The sequence below is a fragment of the Zophobas morio genome, unplaced genomic scaffold (genome assembly GCF_036711695.1).
Source record: "Zophobas morio isolate AGI-343-1 ecotype UQ-CSIRO unplaced genomic scaffold, CSIRO_AGI_Zmor_V1 ptg000011l, whole genome shotgun sequence".
Lineage (NCBI taxonomy): Eukaryota > Metazoa > Arthropoda > Insecta > Coleoptera > Tenebrionidae > Zophobas > Zophobas morio.
The window spans coordinates 17,172,379-17,185,522 of NW_026972116.1; the positions used below are offsets into that span (position 1 = coordinate 17,172,379).

At 35.4% G+C, this 13,144-nt stretch overlaps 1 protein-coding gene and 1 long non-coding RNA gene across 3 annotated transcripts in view; one reads left to right on the forward strand and one right to left on the reverse strand.

Annotated features, from left to right (window-relative positions):
- The window catches only part of LOC135127070 (RNA-binding protein Musashi homolog 2), a 189,110-nt gene extending 182,219 nt beyond the window's left edge, over positions 1-6,891 (reverse strand). Inside the window, exon 1 of one of the 2 annotated variants that reach the window (XM_064053384.1) lies at positions 6,634-6,891. The gene's annotated coding sequence lies outside the window, so the exon portion shown is untranslated. The remainder of the gene's footprint in view (positions 1-6,633) is intronic. The other variant, XM_064053383.1, reaches the window with a different exon arrangement.
- Positions 6,892-12,355: 5,464 nt separating this feature from the next.
- Positions 12,356-12,823, forward strand: LOC135126601 (uncharacterized). The gene is made up of 3 exons (XR_010280079.1): positions 12,356-12,506; positions 12,565-12,598; positions 12,656-12,823. It is a non-coding gene; the product is annotated as an uncharacterized LOC135126601 (long non-coding RNA).
- Positions 12,824-13,144: the final 321 nt, after the last annotated feature.

The following is a 13,144-nucleotide window of genomic DNA, read 5'->3' on the forward strand; positions in this document are numbered from 1 at the left end:
AAATTTTAATTAATCTGTTGGTAAGATCTAATTTTGCCCTAAGTCACAAAACCTATTTTAGTAGTACTAACTTAACACATGGATAAAATATTGAGATTTATCAAAATGATGCTCGTTTTCTCAGAGTTTTAGTCCTGTGACGGGTACTATTAAAAAATATGTGGATTTTGACACAAAATTCGGTGAGAAATACATAACCCTGAACATTTATCTTACTCCGCAAATTGAAAAATTATTCCTGCACAAAAGCAAAATAAACTTTTACGAGTTTTAAGAAAAAACATTTTAAGCGCTATTTTTAATTTAATGATAATAATGTTTATTCGTGAATATCCTACACACGTCACAAAAGTTAAAATATGCCTATACTTTTAAACTGCGAATCTACAGGAAACGTCTCGAGAATCAGCGAAGTCACACAATTTATATATTAATTAATAATTTTAACATCTAACAGATGTTATTGATTTTATTACGTTCATTCCAACACACCCTGTGGAAACTTCTGCGGAATAAATCCATTAAAACTCGAACAGGTAATTAGTTCGGCGGGCTTTATTGAAGTTTATTCACTTTTCTGCGACGTCATTAACTCATGAACTGTAAGAATCATGGCCGGTTTTATTTAACCGGCCTACATGATCTTGATCTTGTTCTTCAGCCAAATAAATTTCGACTTAAAAGTGACATATGACGTCATTCCGTATTAGTAACTATTAACTATTATTAAATTATATCTTTTAAAAACACAAACAAATTAGATACACACTAAACATTTATCATTTTTTTTTGCATATGGGTGATAAAAATAAAAAATTACCTTGTGTTTATTATCAGTCATTTTAACACGAACAAAAATTTGAACTGTTAACTTTGTGTGGGTGGAGCTAAAAAAACAACGCTAAATTTATCTGCTGATTTATTTATAAAATAGACAATAATTTACCATTTTAAGAATATCTGGAATTTCTAGACTGACACAAGACAAATGCATTCACCGAAATGTGTATGTAGAATACAAGTTACATAAACAAAATCTGCAACAGAAAACATTTTTTTAAGTAACTTTCTCGAATCAAAATATATTACGCAATTATTTGTTAAAATCAAGTAACTCGGCCATCGGCTCGCCAAAACGCCTTCCTTCATTCGCGTGCGCCCAGGAATCGCTTTATGTTCTAGTTACACAAACAACTCATTATCTAGTGTACAAAAAACAAAAACTTTCCAAAAACAGACTGTTTACAATCCACTTCGTCTATTCAAACACCTTGACAGTTCAACTGTGATTTTTTGTAAGTACTGGGAGACAGTTGTGAACAAACACAACGTGCAATTTATAGTCGTCCTAAAATTGACATGCCACATGTTGTAACAACAAAATGACAAAGACCGGCACGATCAAAAGCGCGAGTCGTAACTTTTAATTTTCCTTGTCGTCTGGTTTATTCGGAATTTCAACACACGAGTGGTCAATGGCGATTTTTTAAAGATAAGGCAAACCGTTAGTTATAAATAGCTGACTCACCCTGTACAATTAAAAATCGATATCAGCACCGAGGTGTTATTTCAAGTGAACTGCTTACAAATTGTTTGAATGATGACGCCTATACATCTCTGAGTCGCGCCAGTTGCTGGCTCAATTAAGATAAAGAAAAATGACAGTATTTACTAAATTCTTTGTTAAGGGAGCTGAGTGCAGAGTACAGTGACGGATGGTTTACACTTTGGCCGGAGTTCTGGCAGGTATCACATACAAGACAGGTTTATTCGTATGAAGTTTGACCACCTGGAGTATTGTATGTCCACTTGTAACAAATTTGTTCTCGAAAATGAAGTGCTGAATGCACAACAGGGAAGTCCGTAAATTTTAAATTTTTTTTTAGTCTCACGTGTTGTGGCCAGTTCGAGGCCAACAATTGACGTTGGATGCCCAGAAATAAATACAATACAAAAACAGCCCAATGGTGACCTTCAGTGGGTTGAAACAGGTGTACCGACGCTTAAAGAAGATGATTTTATTCTATTTGTATTAAATTTAGTTTTATGGGTAAAAATAATGTAACTTACTGCATCATGTACAGCGCCAGATGGCAGAGCATTCGTATTTCGTTTTTTTTTTCACTTATTAGGTTGCTGCAAAATTATCTTTTCCAACAGGAACAACACAGTTTCGATTTATTTATTCAATATTAATTACACTCGCGAATTCTTCGATTAACAGATAGTTGCCAAATTTTTTGGTCAATAATAATTTTCTTTCTATTTTGTTTTACAACAGGGCTACCAACTGAAAATGAAACAACCCAATAAAAAACACTGAATTATTTATCTTGATTTTCATCATACACGCAAGGTTTTTTCTAAATTTGTTACGAAATGTGTCCCTAAGGTAAAAACTCATTTTAACTTCTAAAGGATCTTTAAACTGATTATGAAGTGGTCCTTAATTTTTAAAACTGGAGCAGGCCATGTTTATCTGGAACGGTCCTCCTTTTTGACTAGTCATTTCAAAAGATCGAGCTGCATAAAAACTACATGAAGAATATGTTTTCATTTTTATTTTGTAATATTCTTCAGTTTTAACAATAGCGGGTTTCGTTGAACTGGTTTTAAGATATTGTTATTGTCACTCTTTAATTGCTTCTTTAGGAACCACTTTTTAATCTTTCAATGTCGGAATTTGTTAATTTTGAGATAGACTACTCACACTAATGGCTCACCAGAGATTTGGAACGCTCGGGTTTTCAAGAAATTAAACCAGGGTAACACTTTCAGTTGTTTCTATACGCCTCCACATTTCAGGAGAGGCTTCTACCAAAATTAAAGGCTTAACAGAAGATTTAAGCCACACGTTTTTTTAGCTAGTTTATCACATGACTTCAGGTGAAATTTAAGGCCAGTCTCAACGTTTAGCTCTTATGGGGTTTTCGACGAATTTTCAGAATGTAAGTAATATCAAATATAGCCTGTCCACAGTAGTCTTTATGTATCGTACCATAGGTTTTTTAAAAATAATTGATTATCATCTTTAAACGAAGCCCACATTAAAGCTGCTTTCACCGTATCTCATTGTCATTACCGACGAAAAAGTTGTTTATGGTAGTATTTATTGTTTTGTAAGCCGAAAACACTGGTGATAACCGCATATCGCAATTTCCATAAATAATTGAGGTAGGGGAACGAGGGGCTTGTTGTAACAGTTTTTAGGAAATCGAATATAATTTGGTATCTATTAGATGTTTGACCATTATAAATGTATCTATCGGTAGTCTAACTATTCCCCTATTGGACTGAACAGGCAGAAGGTCAAAATTGTTCATCTTCACTTCACACCAGGCATTTTTTTTTAAAAAGTGCATTGTTACAACTTGCCCCGTGGTTGGGGCTAGTTGTAACAGCCATGAGACTGGTAGTACCAGTAAAAATAAAGCTGATGTTGATACATATTTAGACTTTATTTTTCAAAAATCAACACAACACTTCATTATATACATTTTTTTTTTCAGTAAAACTGAAATAAACTTTTAGAAAAAGAGTTAACATTAAAAATTTGAGTGTTGTCTCCCTTTTTCTTAATATATCTGGAAAGCGATATATGGCATAGGTCAAAATTTTGGCTCGCTTTTCGTATGCTAGGTACGAGATTTGTAGAAGTGAATTTGGGATAAGTTGTAACATGTTACAACTTGCCCCAAAGCTATTGTTACAACATGCCCCGTAGCACAATTTTCTACATTTAATTACATTTCGACAAAATTATGTGGCTTAGCGTCAAAATGTGTAAGGAATATCAAAGCTGAGTAATTTTTGAGCTACATGCAAAACTAAAAGTTTTAAATTAATTAATAACTGATACGAAAAACCAAATTTTACTAAAGCAATATTTTACATTACTTGGCTAAAACGAAACACGTGCACACATCCACTTACTGCGCTGGCTCAAGGAACAGTGGTTGTGATGACATGATGTCTTATGGTGCAAGAATTAAATTCAGTAAAATATCTGACGTTAAAGAGTTTAAATAAATTGTGGGTAAAAATTTAGTGTTACAACTTACCCGTGTTACAACAAGCCCCTAGTTCCCCTACTGAATTTTAAAGATAGATTTTGATCTTCGAGAGTCAATCCAAGACGATCTACTGTGTATATCCTTTAATACCAACATTTATTATCTGATGCATTAACTTTATTAGACCTGATATCATATATGCGGATGTAAAACGTTAAAGGTGCTAATTTTTTTAATAATAATGTTCTTATGTAACTGTTCAAAGTGTTAATCTTCTCATAAAATGCATTTATTTTATTCATCTATTATCCAAGAGCGTCCTTTGTTCTTTCTTGTAATAAACGTGTAATCAGCTTCGTAGTAAGTTAGCCAAAAAGGAGTAAATTTTGACGAAAAGAAAAAATCACATAGGATTTTGTAATTAGCACATGTTTTCAAATGTCTGTTATTTGTGTTCATTTTTACATTTAACAACATTTACAAATATTTAGACAAAATAATTTATTATTACAAAGTCATCGAACTATTCGATTACCAGAAAATTCGGGGACAGGCTAGATGAAATAAAATTTACATGGCATCGACAGCAGCCTTAATGATTGTTACGACACTCGGTGTTGGATGGTCAACATTACTGACAGCTCTTCGGAACGAAACGGATTTTACCGTTGTTTTTGCTAGCGACTGCTCTTGTGGAAAAGTGGCTTTGCATGTTTGGACATCACATGAGAATGCTTGACATAGTAGGGTATTTTTTGATAACATTTTCTATTTCACTTCAGAGTGGTTCAGTTTTTCAAAAATTCAGCTTTTCAAATATGTTACCAAGAATTTATCAGTACAGGGGAGTCTAGTGTGTTCTAGTATCTTCTATAGTTGGACATTTGATGGCTTTGTGGTGTCAATTATTGACAACTGCATTTCTACTTTGTCTATTGTAATTAATACCTCCAGATGACACGTGCCATCAAGTCTGCATTTATAGATTCTAGTGCCACGCACAGCTTGACCTCCCAGTCAATTTCATGAACCAAATGCATTCTAAAAATTTTTGGTTTTTTGTAAGGCTAATGAAAAACGATGACGAGATGTAGATTTTGCCATTTTTCTTTCCTGAAATCTCTTGTTTGTGCTGCCCGGATGACTAATTTGCATCATATTAACCAAGTCTTTGTTATATTAAATTCTTGTGCCCCGCCGTTCTACTCCATGTTGATAATCATGCTATCGGTGAAGTTAAAAAAAAATTCAATTTCACAGATGTGTTGTGTACTGACTAAGCAATTTCGCTTCAATCGCGGAATGCTACTGTAAACATAATTGAAATTTTACGTCCCAATGCTTATCTTGCATGCAAGACTCATAAATTTTAATCTCAAACAGTATCGTCCGACGAAGAAAATTTATAATCTCGCCGTCTTTGGAATACTTTGGATGCAAAATCGTCTCGGTTGTTGAGACTGTCATCGTAAAATGCAATGCCAAAAGATGACATTGATAGGAACTGACTTGCCACTTATCGGTTGAATTTAGTATACACAGACGTTAGACAATGTTAATAATACATATTTACGTCTGTGAATATTCAATAAGTGAGATTATGTTTGAGTTAGAAAATTCGGCTTACGTTTCGTGTAATACATTGTTAGTTGTAACACAAAGGAACAAGGATTAAAAAGGTCCAGTAATTAAAAAATTCCTTTTCAGTGATTTTTTTGTAAAGAGGACACCCTAAAAACGCCTTGTCTTTCGTTTGTCGTTTGTTACAGTTTTTCATGTTGACCTCGCGATCAACATTGAACCAGTAATTTACGCTAGAAAGAAACCCGATGTTAATGAACTAAAGATTATTCGGTATTTCCTAATTGGCGTTGTTTTGGTTGCTACCGCACTGTACGTGCCTGTAACATCCTCAACTCTTCCCATCGCGGTTTCAATAGACCAGTTTTTGTCTTCTACCAGCTCAACAATTAACATAAACAAAACGTTAGTGGTATCTCCCGTCGTTCCGACCCTCCGACACACTCAAGCTTATTTGTATAAATCCGTCTTCGTCGAGCGCTTTCGCATCGCAGACCCGCCGACCCCGTCTGCTGCGGCCAGACCAGAACTGGTACCTCTCCTGCAATGTCAAGAATGTCCGTGCGGTTGGGTTAATAACCCGCGGCGATCACACACCACCATACACCGAATCAAAGTCACGACCGTTCGAAAGTAAAAGGATTCGTTTTATGGCCGGGGCAAGCGGCATCGATCGTAGGGAACAGCAGGAGCAGGAGCTTCCGCGAAGAAAAACAAAGCACGGTCACACGCCCCAGGAAACCGCGGCATCGATCGAAAGAACGGCCAGCAGAAGACAATGAAGGCAGCAGGAGGCCGTGGACGGCACATGGACACCTCGGGAAATTGCGTGGGAAAGCGCCGGCGGCATCGATCGCAGGAGAAACAAAATCGGTGGACCGACAGGGTAACAAAGCGGTGGATTCTGCAGGAGCGCGCGGACCCCTCGGGGAAGCGCCGGCGGCATCGATCGCAGGAGCAGCAGGAGCCTGTGGCGGGCCACGGACGGGACAGTCGGCATCGATCGAGCAGGAGCAGCATGTGGCACCTGTGGACTTACCGGCGAAGAAGGCGGGCGCGTCAACCGCTGCAGGATCTCATACAGAGCGCGGGAGGCTGCGGCAGCAGGAACCACGAGTACTGCACTCGCGCACCAAGTACTTCACTTGCGCTAGAGCACTGAGACACAATACTGCAGGTATTCCATGGCACTTGCGATGTCGCGGATGCTGGATGGTGTCGCTGCGTTGCCACGTGAGGTGCACACTTCGAACGAAAACGGGGTGACGTCGAACCGCAACGACCAAGTGAACGACTTCAAGTGATCTGGTTCTGGTTCCTGTGTTGTGCGAGCGAAGGCCGAGCCGCCAGGGGGCGCGCGCGCAACCCGCGGCTGCGGATCTCATTACAATGCCAGAATCTACCGGCCACCGACGAGTTTTACGTTTACGTACGCACGACACCGACGGAAGAACCGGAGCCGCAGATGTTCCGGACTAGGAGCATTATGCCTCCTTGCCGCTGATACAAATTGCTCTCATTTATTAAGATGGGAACTCCGCAAACTGAATTTGATGCGGGATCGCCGGATTCGACTGGAGACTGTGGGGTGCCGCAAGAGGCGGACAAACCGGAGGAAGGAAAGACGTTACGATATTTATATTCTTTAAGGTAATGTCTATAATCGCCTACGCCATTCGAACTTGTTGATGCACTTTTACATTTTTTTAATTTTATTTATTTTATTTTCAGCCCAACTTACACAAACCCAACGATGTTCTGAAAACCAAAATGTTCAAAAATCTCTTGCATACAGGAAGAAATAAAAGAAACGAGTGTTAAAATTTTGTTAGATGACCTAATTTCGTCACCTCTTTAGATAATTAATAAGATATTATTGCTATGGAAATAATTATTTCAACAATCGAGCCTTTTCCTGTAACAGGTAAAATGTTTTCGTAAAATATTAAACGAATTCGAGAAAGAAGTGAGGGATTAATTATATTTAACAAAAACGACAAGACAGATGACATTCTTTTGCCATAAATAAAATATATGTACTTTAAAAACAAATCTGTATTTTTTACTTTCTGAGCGTAAGCTAAGGAAATTTAGTAATCGAGTCCATCGGACGAATGACCACTTTTTTGTTTTTTCAACGTTCATGACCCCTAGAGCACGAAAAAAGTAGTCTCCTGTTTCCGTCTGTCCGTCTGTCTATCTGTCTGTTTGTCTGTCTGTCTGTCGTCTGTGTCGATTTTTATTAGACGCGTAACTTCCGAAACTACTGGACCTATTGTTGCCAAATTTGATATGTATATTAGGAATATCATATACATGGTAAAACGCTAACCAAAATTTGGTTAATCATCCCCACCAACAATTTGATAACGTCATTTCGAGGAATTCTATTTTCAAATTATGTAAATGTTATACAACAATATACTCCTATACTTGTGGTGTACGAATCCGCTTTGAGTTTTTTCCTACACGGCCAAATGATCAGCAAAAAAATTAACACAGTATAATAACATTTTACCACTAACTCAGAATGTCTCTTTTTCTCTCGCACTGTGTATTATTTATGTTTATGACCGGTCACCATATTTTCTCGAAAAGGGTAGAGTACGCACGTTTAATTAATAATTTTGGTCCCCTGTTTTAAGGCGACAAACTTATTAAAATCAAACAATTTCTACGTGACATTTTTTCGATTTATAAACAAACACTTGAAGTTAAAGCTTGTTGTTATTGCTGAGAGGACATTTTTTCCCTTTGTTATCTGCTTTAAATATATTTTACTTTGTTCGTACTTGTGCAATTTACGCCCCCACGGAGCTTGTTATTTATGCCACTGCTTTTCATTTTATAGAGGTTATCACAAAACAAACATTGCGAAATCTAATTTAGAATTTAATTTAATTTAATCTAGTTTACTGAAGAGTTAATCCGCCATTTTCCATACACCCGGTATTTTATTAGCGCATGTGTAAAAGGAAGAGCAACAAAGTAAATGTAGTATGTAGTAAAATAACGCAGATAAAAAATGTCAATAAGACGGATTCATAAACGGCTGGTATAGAACTGTTATTTTATAAAATTTAACCAGGATGTTCTTTGCAAAACTTTGAAATGACGTCAATGAATTCTTGGTGAAGGTCTGAAATCTAAAATCAGAAAAAAATTATAAAAACATTCGCACATGTAAAACAAAAAATGTTTTATTCGACTGACAAAAATCAGCAAGATTTGCTTGTATTTGTTAAATATGTGTTAACAAGTCATTCATATTTTTATTTCTTAAGGGTAACCCAGGGAACTACATACTGCAATAGCGTCGATCCGATAAATGGCTAATTTTTTTGACGTTTCATAACGCGTACGGTTTAAAAAGATAGGTCTTCTGTTTCCATAAATCTTTCGTTGTTGTCTGCCTCTTGCCGATTTTATTAGACTGCAAGATTGTTTGTTAGGGCATTTTATATGTATTTCAGGAATATTGTGTAGATGGTAAAACGCTAAAACAGTAGGAAATACGTTTAATAAATAAACCAAGTAGGTTTGGGTTTGTTGTTTTTCTTAAATTCTAGCTAACGTTTGTGGGGCTATTGTTCACAACAATAACCATCTTGACCTCGAAAGTTCAACAATACTGTTTTTTAATCTGCTATACATTGTTAGATATAATCAAAAAATAGCCAAGAGAATGTGTGTTTTCCTATTTTTCTCTCTACCCAGTGGAGGCTCGTAGGTTACTCTACTAGCCGCCTAATTATATATATTTATTAATATATACAGGTACATAAGTATATATGTAGGTTATCCTTGTTAAATTACGCATCGTTATATCTTGAGAACAGATAGAGGTATTGAAATTCTGTAAACGCCGTTGGTTTTAGCTCGAAAAGGAACGCTTAATTTATGCGTCCGCGTCGCGACGCAAACCTATATTGTTCTGAATTGCAAAGTATATTTTATTAACGAATTTTGAGATATCGTTAAATTGCGGTTACAATGATATACGACACTTCGATAACGAGTGTTCAGTTGAAAAAGTCATCAAGTTTAGGTTTTATAAATACATAGTATTTATAAATGTGGTGTATAGTTGACATTTCGGCGTTGTCAGCTGTCATCGTTTAAATGGGTTTCTTGATGACATACTTCACAATGATCACAAAAAATCAAGATCAACTTGACGACTTTTTCAAATTTCAGTCTTGTTAGACTTATTAGAATACGAAATATTTGAATCTAACAACACACTCCAAGGGACTTTCTGAAAGTTATTGTTCAAAAAGGACTGTGAAATTACCATGGACTCACCTGAAAGCAAATTGCAGGCAAAATAAAAAAAAGCATTTCTCTCACTACACCTTTATAACCAATCACACAATTTGTAAATACGATTCTATCCATTTCTCAAAGTTTAACTTATTTTCAGCTTTAAGACATACTATTTCTTGAATTACCGATAACATATCGAGTTCGTAATTAACGAAATATATGAAAAAGAATGGAACTCGTTCATCCGTTGTAAAAATCGTACTGCACCTGTAACTACTAGAAAAGCAGTTGTGATTGCCGAACGCATTTCGTTAATCTTCGGTGAAACGTGATCATTGACCTTGTTGCTTCTTATGGGACTATGTTTGATTCTGTCTACTTTAAACGAATTTTGCTATAAATTTATTTCACTTCTATTCAAAGGAAATATACTCTGCATGAGGTCAATATTTATAACTGACCCAACGAACCGCGAATGAGTATGGTTTTTATTTTTGGGCGTGTTATTGACCAATTGACCCCATGGACCAGCCGCCACTTTGAATTCTTGATATCTCAAAAAATGTTATGTCGAATCTTATAGTCTCGAATCTTAAATTGGACTTTAAATATTGTTGAAATCTTATTATACTCCAAATCTTCTTATCCAGAAATGTCATCCGTAGTTTAACATAATATGTATATACAAAGGTAAAATTCTTGTTTAATCTTTTCCAAATCAAGAAGTTATAGTTTTAAAGGAGATCAATTGACAAATTTTAGGCGAGACTGAAGTGCGTAACTCGCTTGAAAAAAATGCTTTTGCATAATGTATACCTATCAAAGTGTAATTATATCATATGATTAAAAAAAAAGTGTAGCAACCTTTGAAATTTAATCTTGTTCAGTTTCACAGTTACGGTCAAATAACTGCAATGTCAATCATTAGTTTAAAAGTAAATTTCATGGCCGATTAGACGACTTTTTTTATCATATCGTATGAAAATGGAGCAACAATTTGCTACCTAATACAAATATTCCAAATATTATAAAGCTTATAGTTGGTCATTCAGATTAAACTTTAAATAAATCTAAGTTTACAAACAATTTGTTATTGTGTTTAATAGGACCATAGTTCGATGGGGTTATTTTTTCAATTTCGGCTTTAGTTGGTCATGACGATTACGTCAATTTCACTGCTGACGTACGCGTCTTGGCCAACTAGAGCAGAAATTTAAAAAATCACATGGTGTAAGAAGCATTTTTCTAATTATGTAATCTTTGAAGGAATTATTTATTGTTATTTTTTTTAATGAAATTCCAGAGCTAGCGAATCTGTCTATTAAATAGTTCTGCGCTTTTTCGGAGGTATAAAGCGAATCTTTTCTACAACTTTTAATTTAAGAAAATATGTATAAAACAATACAATCCAGAACAACAAGCAAGATCGGTAGGAGATACGCTTTTGTCTCTAGCCAGAAGATTATTCGCTTTATTATATTGAGCATTGGGAAGAGAATGTCTTTTGTGCTATTACTTGGACGACCCCGGAAAAATGCTTACGGTACGTCCATATTATTAGAAGACCGAAGACAAATTACACGCCACGCTGGAAATATCTCTCGAGACACATCTGTCAACTTAATCGTGTTTCTAGAGAAAACTTACTCGAATTATTGTTGTCAGACCGCTCAAATCGGATAGATTTGCACAAACTTTGAAAAGACATAATCCCCATTTAACTCAGTTGCATGGAAGGAGTTTTCAATTTGAATAAAGTGACGCACAACAAAATATCTTGGTGTATCTGATCAGATTTATCAACTAAAGTAGAACACCTATTATCGAACAGCGATATTTGTATCTTTTGTAATAAAAATGTGTAAAAAAGCTTCATGTTTTAGCACCCAAATAAAGCAATTTTTCTTAAACCACAAGTATTTCAAAGTATTACCCAATGTAGGTCAATGCAACAATAACATTAACAACATTTCTTATATGAAAATTCTATTATTATTCAATGTCAAAGTTTAATCATAAACACTAAACCAACTCTCGATTAAAATATTTAATGAAATTTCATTTTTAGTAATAATAACACTGCATTTTAAAATACAACTAAATCATACATCTAGAAATAATTTGGCTACATAATTTTGTCTAACAAGAGAGAGTCATCACGGTTGCCAGACTCACTTAATTTATGTTCATGTTGACGTACTTTAGTACTAAACTAATATTTTGAAACAATTTAAATTGCTTAATTAACCTGAACGTCACATCATTTATAAAACCCCCACAACTTTAAAGCAACTCAGAATTCCTCTAAACCGTGTTGAGGAATTCATGGTAAAGAATTTTGTTTATTTATACTACATATGGTCAGATCCAGTGATCAAGATGTAACCAATCGCCTACGCCGATCCACCATCTGCGAAAGAAAGGGAAAGTGAGGAGAATCTTAATAAACAAGATTACACCCAGAAAAAAAACACACAAGTGACACCAAAAACAAGCGATTCTAAGAAAGATCTTAATAACACAAGGACAGGTAGAAAATTGGATCGACCCTAAATGAACCTCCCAAAATCAAGGTTAAAATGAACGAACAACACGTTTTTGCACTTCTTTCCTTCGTCATGTCGTCGTGTGCTCTCTCTATATTAGGTGAGTTTTGTCGTTATGATAAAGAGGGATTATAAAGTTTTCGGCTATTAATCATCAGCGTTCGTGAGACGACATTACCATGTCAGAAAAAGGTAAGACTATTTATTGACCTTATAACAGAAGGCAATGTACGGGCTCTTAATTTGCAGAACCGGCTGAAGTTCAAGGTCCTACTTATAAATATGTTTTTCTCAATTTACCGGAGCTCTTTTCACAACAAAGTAGTTAATTGCCATTTTCTTACTTTAATCCGTGACGACAAACACTCTGATTGTAATCCGGAACAGGCTCGAAATAAAGAGGAGAAGTACAAAACAGATTGGGTTAATCTGCTTTTGTTTAGGAAAGTTATTTCGTTTTGTATTTATGTGATGCATTTGTTCACAGTCATGAGTTTCGTCTAATGGTCTTTAAAACGTTCATGGATCATTTATCACTTATTACTAGGAAGCATGGACTTCTCTACTGATTAACATTAATGTTGCTGGCCTTTTATGAAATAATACATTTTTTTAAATGGGTGAGTTAAATATGTAAATGCGTCTTCAAGACTAGTAAGTACATTATAGTTAGTTATAAATGCAAAAGGAAAGAAAACGAATGGATTCGGACACAACCCTGTCAGCTGAGGCCTCAAA